Raw genomic sequence first — 7,851 nt, forward strand, 5'->3', positions numbered from 1 at the left:
GGTGGACAGTTCTGGGATTTCCAGGCGAGTTGCGGACACTTCCGGACTGATGCTTGTTTACTTTTCTGTTCCAAAGATGTCATGATGAATATAAAATGTCCTGGTCTTCGTACTGTTTCCAGTAATTGGGGCATATACAAGCATGTAACATCAGACGGAACGGGATCTAATTCTTGTAGTAAATCTGACAGAAGAAACCTATGTATGGCTCCAGTGGAAATGCTGTGTGCTGCTGCAATTTTTGTGTTTAGAGAAAAAAAATCACTAAGAAGATTTATTATCTGCATTTTGAATGGGAATCTGTTCCACAATACATATACCAAAAATTCTATATGATCATAGTACTAAGGCTCCGCACAAGATTACGTGGCTACATCACTACAGTGTCCCAGCCACATGGAGATCATAGTGATCCATAGGGATTTACATGTGATTCATGGCCGAAAATTGTTCCAGTTGTTTAGGCCCAGTTGGGACATACTAAAAAGAATGAACAAAAAGAATGAACATAATAACGTCTTTGTTCCAAATTATAGATGAATAATAGGTTTCTTAGACGGAATGAACATAGAATATATGTGGATAATAAGGAAATGTACAGATATCCCATATAAACAAGTGTATATTTTATTCAATGAGCTTCTTAGGTGGGGAATGAACATTAAATATATGTAGATAATAAGGAAATATCCACAAATCCCATAAAAACATGTATATTTTATTCCCTACGTTAGGTGGAGAAGGAACATAGAATATATGTACATAATAGGGAAATGTTGACATATACCACACAAACAAGTGTATGTTTTATTTCCTGAGCTTCTTAGGTGGGGAATGAATATGGGATATATGTAGATAATAGGGAAATGCACACATATTCCATATAAACAGGTGTATATTTTATTCCCTGAGCTTCTTAGGTGGGGAATGAACATGCAAGAAAGCAATTCCTGCTAAGCATGCATGATATGAAGCCCAAATCCTGATAGAAATCGTTATATTTTAATCCTTGCTTTATAACTAACTTTTAATACTGTCTAAAATCAGACGATGCATAATATAAAGCGCAGTGCAGATTGATTGCACCCGATTCTTCTCCCGAAGTAGATCACACACCACTGATACACTTAGGTGGGGAATGAACATGGAATATAGTGTGTCCACCCATATCCTGTCCACTGCCATTAACTTGAGAATGGCAGCAGCTATGGGCATAGAAGTGGTGTCTAGGTATAGTAAAGTAGCCATGCGCTACGCAATGAAACCACCTATAGCGCCACCTGGTGGAAAACAACAGAGTTAGCATTTTTATCTCGAAAACAGAACGAGATAGAGAAAAAAAGTGAATTACAAAGTTGTAGGGCATCATCAATTCAAAATGAATCGACACCTTGCATACAGAAATGCTATGATAAGAACGTGTAAAACTCACAAGGCTGCGGACATGAAGTGATACCTCATGGAGACCTTCCTACAAGTCATTGTGTATGGTGGCTGTGTGGAGTGGCCTCCACGCTCACCTGACCTGACCCCATTGGACTTCTTTCTGTGAGGTCACATCAAACAGTAGGTGTATGCGACCCCCTCCACCAACATTGCAGGACCTACGTCGACGAATCACAGATGCTTGTGTAAATGTGTCACCTACCATATTGCACAATGTGCAGCAAGATACAGTATGCTGTCCAGAGTCCAGATGTGTATTGCAGCTGACGGCGGCCACTTTGAACATCAAAGTTAAATGAGCGCCATATGCGTGACCAGCATTCAATGTTTTGGGGGGGTTTGGGTTTCATATCATAGCATTTCTGTATGCAAGGTGTCAATTCGTATTGAATTGATGATGCCCTACAATTTTTTAATTCACTTTTTTTCTCTATCTCGTTCCATTTTCGAGATAAAAATGCTAACTCCGTTGTTTTCCACCAGGTGGCGCTATAGGTGGTTTCATTGCGTAGCGCATGGCTACTTTACTATAACTAGACACCAATTCTATGCCTTTAGCTGCCGCCGTTCTCAAGTTAATGGCGGTGGACACATAATAGGGAAATGTCCACAAATCCCATAAAAACAGGTGTATATTTTATTCCCTGAGATTCTTAGGTGGGGAATGAATATGGAATATATGAAGATAATAGGGAAATGTTGACATATACCACACAAACAAGTGTATGTTTTATTTCCTGAGCTTCTTAGGTGGGGAATGAATATGGGATATATGTAGATAATAGGGAAATGCACACATATTCCATATAAACAGGTGTATATTTTATTCCCTGAGCTTCTTAGGTGGGGAATGAACATGCAAGAAAGCAATTCCTGCTAAGCATGCATGATATGAAGCCCAAATCCTGATAGAAATCGTTATATTTTAATCCTTGCTTTATAACTAACTTTTAATACTGTCTAAAATCAGACGATGCATAATATAAAGCGCAGTGCAGATTGATTGCACCCGATTCTTCTCCCGAAGTAGATCACACACCACTGATACACTTAGGTGGGGAATGAACATGGAATATAGTGTGTCCACCCATATCCTGTCCACTGCCATTAACTTGAGAATGGCAGCAGCTATGGGCATAGAAGTGGTGTCTAGGTATAGTAAAGTAGCCATGCGCTACGCAATGAAACCACCTATAGCGCCACCTGGTGGAAAACAACAGAGTTAGCATTTTTATCTCGAAAACAGAACGAGATAGAGAAAAAAAGTGAATTACAAAGTTGTAGGGCATCATCAATTCAAAATGAATCGACACCTTGCATACAGAAATGCTATGATAAGAACGTGTAAAACTCACAAGGCTGCGGACATGAAGTGATACCTCATGGAGACCTTCCTACAAGTCATTGTGTATGGTGGCTGTGTGGAGTGGCCTCCACGCTCACCTGACCTGACCCCATTGGACTTCTTTCTGTGAGGTCACATCAAACAGTAGGTGTATGCGACCCCCTCCACCAACATTGCAGGACCTACGTCGACGTATCACAGATGCTTGTGTAAATGTGTCACCTACCATATTGCACAATGTGCAGCAAGATACAGTATGCTGTCCAGAGTCCAGATGTGTATTGCAGCTGACGGCGGCCACTTTGAACATCAAAGTTAAATGAGCGCCATATGCGTGACCAGCATTCAATGTTTTGGGGGGGTTTGGGTTTCATATCATAGCATTTCTGTATGCAAGGTGTCGATTCGTATTGAATTGATGATGCCCTACAATTTTTTAATTCACTTTTTTTCTCTATCTCGTTCCATTTTCGAGATAAAAATGCTAACTCCGTTGTTTTCCACCAGGTGGCGCTATAGGTGGTTTCATTGCGTAGCGCATGGCTACTTTACTATAACTAGACACCAATTCTATGCCTATAGCTGCCGCCGTTCTCAAGTTAACGGCGGTGGACACATAATAGGGAAATGTCCACAAATCCCATAAAAACAGGTGTATATTTTATTCCCTGAGATTCTTAGGTGGGGAATGAATATGGAATATATGAAGATAATAGGGAAATGTTGACATATACCACACAAACAAGTGTATGTTTTATTCCCTGAGCTTCTTAGGTGGGGAATGAACATGGAATATATGTAGATAATAGAGAAATGTCCACAAATCCCATAAAAACAGGTGTATATTTTATTCCCTGAGCTTCTTGGGTGGGGATTGAACATGGAATATACTGTATGTAGATAATAGGGAAATGTCCACAAATCCCTGATAAACAGGTGTATATTTTATTCCCTGTGTTAGATAAGTGGAAAATGAACATGGAATATATGTAGATAAAAGGGAAATGTCCACAAATCCCCAAAAAAAAGGTGTATATTTTATTCCATGAGCTTCTTAGGTGGGGAATGAACATGCAAGAAAGCAATTCCTGCTAAGCATGCATGATATGAAGCCCAAATCCTGATAGAAATTGTTATATTTTAATCCTTGCTTTATAACTAACTTTTAATACTGTCTAAAATCAGACGATACATAATATAAAGTGCAGTGCAGATTGATCTCACCCGATTCTTCTCCCTGAGTAGATCACACACCACCGGATACACTGGCGAAAGAGAGCCGACATAAACAAGGAGATACCACATCAGTACAAAGTAACCCCTGTCGTGCCCATACATTAACTTCCGCCTTTACAAGGGCAGCACCCAAATCAAGCAGGCTACCCCAGTGAAAATTAACCCCTCCCAACGCGTTTCCCTCTCCAAATAATCAGAGAGTTCATCAGGGGAGAACTGGGACGTACAACCTGCAATGGCAGGTATTTACAAACACACAGCACGCTTTTGGCATATGTGCTCACAAACAGCAAAATTTCAGCATGTGTGCTAATGGCCAGTGGGACGCTGTATACTGTTGGACGCAGGACTTCAATACCTCTCGAAAATCCCGCGCTGTTGGTAATCGGTGCCACATGTTCCAGCAGCCCCCGTAATCGAAAACCGCATATCCATCGTACTGCGCATGCGCAGGCCAGCGTTCACTAATACAGAACACTGAGAGCGGTCGCACATATCTACTGTGCACGCGCAAGCTGCAATCCAATCATCTGGTCTGACCAGCACCATTGTACTTCCGCGTTCCACCGTGGAACACATCCAGTGCACATGCGCCGCCCGCGATAGGCTAGTTATGCCTGCACAACATTATGTATTTATTCACAGCACAAATCACTTTATAATGTTCAAAACATGAGCATACTTAGTACAGGGCTTATGATATTAATAATATCACACATCAGATCACATTTTAAAGTAATATGCTCAGTGGGGGATTATGATGTAGTTTATTTCAAACACATCTAACATATATTAAAGACTGACAAAATTATAGCAAGGAATTCAAGGTATAAATGAGACATATACCTATAATGAACAGTCATGCCTAATTAAAGAACATCCAAAGAACACTATACAGTAACAAATTAAATACTACTGCATATATAGGGGAATTATGAAAATAGTTAGATCATATGATCAAAATATCCAATGATCATTTAATTAACGTCAAATGGGGGGTACTCATAACCACGCTCAAAATATATAAGACCCCCCTTTGTTTTAATTTAATATTTGATGTATTCCCCCCGCCTACCAGTAAAGTACCCAAACAATATGGAGTTGGCTCATTCATAAACAAACAGGGCTAGGAAATGAAAAACTTGGTCTAATGGCAAAATTGAATGGACACCTGAAGTGAACAGATACCCCCCCGACCCTCCCCAGCTAGGGAATTTTATATGAAACAACTAAAATTTATCTGGTCATTTAGGCCTTCCGGGCGACATGTCCGTAATTTAAAAATCATCCTCGCCTCCTTCTGGAGGAGCAATCAATCCAAATTGCCCCCTCTCCGGGATGATTTTACCTTAAGTATCCCCATAGAGGAGATCGCTTCTTTGTTGGTATTATGCTGTATATTCATGTGCCTGGAAATAGGGGTATCACGCTCGTTCATAATGTCCCACATATGTTCGCCTACTTGTCAGCGAAATCCCTCATGGTCTTTCCTATGTATTGTTTACCGCAATGGCAGGTAGTCAAATATACAATTCCTTTAGTTCTGCAATTTATGAAATCTCTGATGTTAAAGCATTCTCCAGTGACAGTACCTGTATATGTTTTGCCTGTCTGAATGTACCCACAGGCAACACATGAGCCACACTTAAAGCACCTCATTGGTTTATTTGGGAGCCAGGTTATTGATTTTTCTGGAGCCACAAAGTGGCTATGTGTAAGACGGTCACGTAAAGAACGGTTTCTCCGAAAAGTCACAGACAGTTGTCCACTAATCACATCCGCGATATCATTATTCATGTTTAGGATCCCCCAGTGATGTTCAAGTATCCATCTTATTTGATTAGCCCCCTTTGTAAAGGTAGTGATAAACCTTATTCTCTCACAACTCTCCTCACTTCTTTGTTTGGGAATGAGAAGTTGATTTCGGTCCTGTTTGAGAGAGTAGTGATAGGCATCCCTCAGAATGAAGTTCAAATAGCCTTTCTCATGAAAATGTTCCCTCAGATCTTTCGCTTTTTCAACAAACTCATCACGACTGGAACAGTTCCATCTATGGCGTAGGTATTGACCCTTGTGTATCCCACGCCTGAGAGGAAAAGGATGGTGACTGTTCCAGTTCAGGAGAGCGTTCGTTGCAGTGGCCTTCCTGAAAATAGTCGTCTGAAGTCAACCTTGGGGGTCTACTGAAACCAAAAGGTCTAAAAAAGATAATTCTTTTGGATAGATGACATAAGTAAACCTTAAACCTATGGAATTACAATTTAGATCCTGAACAAAGTTTGAAAATTCATCCTGGAGGCCCTTCCACAGCAGAAAGACATTGTCTATAAAACGTGTCCATATTTCAATCATACAGGTGTAGTTGGACATCGTTTCGGAGAACACACAGGTGTCCTCCCACCAGCCCAGGAACAAATTAGCATAACAGGGAGCACATGGGCTCCCATAGCTGTGCCCCTGAGCTGGTGGTATACAGAACTGTTGGGAATGTCAGTTATGCTTTTGCTGCTGTGAGGCTTCCTCTTGTGGCCAGGAATGGTTTGGACAGAGACCAGGTGTGCTGGAGCAATGGGCATTTCCATTGCTAACTCTCTGCCTATTTAAACCTTGGCCTCCTGGCAGTCTGAGCCGGCTATCATTGTCCTGTGGCTCACCTGCCTTTTCATCTTGCTTCTGACCACATCTACCCCAGATAAGTGCTTGGTTCTTTCTTATGTTGTTTTTGTTCTTTTGTTCTTATCTGGGTTGTCAAATATTGTGGTTGTTTTCAGTTTATTTGCATGTAGGAATCTTCCCTCTCTGTTGCTTTGCTGGGAAGCTCCCTGCAGCTATGTTTGGAGTTTTGCTCCTATAAGTCTATGTGTTTGTTGCTTCTTGAATTTGTAATTGTTCCCGTTTCCTGTTCATTGGTTTGACAAGAGCGCCTGATATAGTACAGAGTGCAGATTGTGCGATCTGAGGACCTTTTTGTACTATCAGGTATTTGGGTTTTTGTAGGGTTTTTCTCTGGCCACCATCAGCCCCTTTCCTATCCTTTCCTATCCTTTCCTATTTAGTCAAAGGGGCCTCACCTTTGCTAATCCTATCATCCATCTGTGCATTGTATTCTCCTATATTACCATAGTCTTTGAATGTGGGGGGCTTGCTATACCTTTGCGGTTTATTTCTGAGGCAGAGAGTTATTCATCCTTCCTTCCTTTAGGATAGCTAGTTCTCCAGCTGGGTTCGCGGTGCATAGGATGTTAGTTCACCCCTCAGCTACTTCTAGTGTTGATGGTTAGTAAGGGGATGGCGGCCAGATTAGTTGCCAATGCTCTTGTCACCTTTTTGCGAATGATCTATTGTGATCTTCCATGGTTCCGGATCATAACACAGAACCGTCAAACATCAGAAAATTGTTGTGCAAAACAAAGTGTAGCAAGGAGAGAATTAGTTGTTTGTGGGTTTCAAACTGCTGGCCTCTTGTTGATAAAAAATACTCGATGGCCCTCATTCCCTGGTCATGAGGTATTGAAGAATATAATGTTTCCACATCAATACTGGCCAGAAATGTTCCTGAGTCTACTGTGACCCCCTTGATCCTCTTGATGAAATCCATACTATCTCGGATGTAAGAAGATAATGATGTTACAAACGGATTAAGGATTTCATCTAAATATATACCAACATTCTGTCCAATACTACCAACACCCAATACAATAGGCCTACCTCTCAGGGGTGAAACCCCCTTGTGAACCTTGGGTAAGATGTAGAATGTGGACATGACCGGGAAATCAGGGACCAAGAAGGAAAATTCCTCATTACTAACCAATCCATAAACCTTT

The sequence above is a fragment of the Anomaloglossus baeobatrachus genome, chromosome 2, assembly GCF_048569485.1.
Source record: "Anomaloglossus baeobatrachus isolate aAnoBae1 chromosome 2, aAnoBae1.hap1, whole genome shotgun sequence".
NCBI classification, from domain to species: Eukaryota; Metazoa; Chordata; class Amphibia; order Anura; family Aromobatidae; genus Anomaloglossus; species Anomaloglossus baeobatrachus.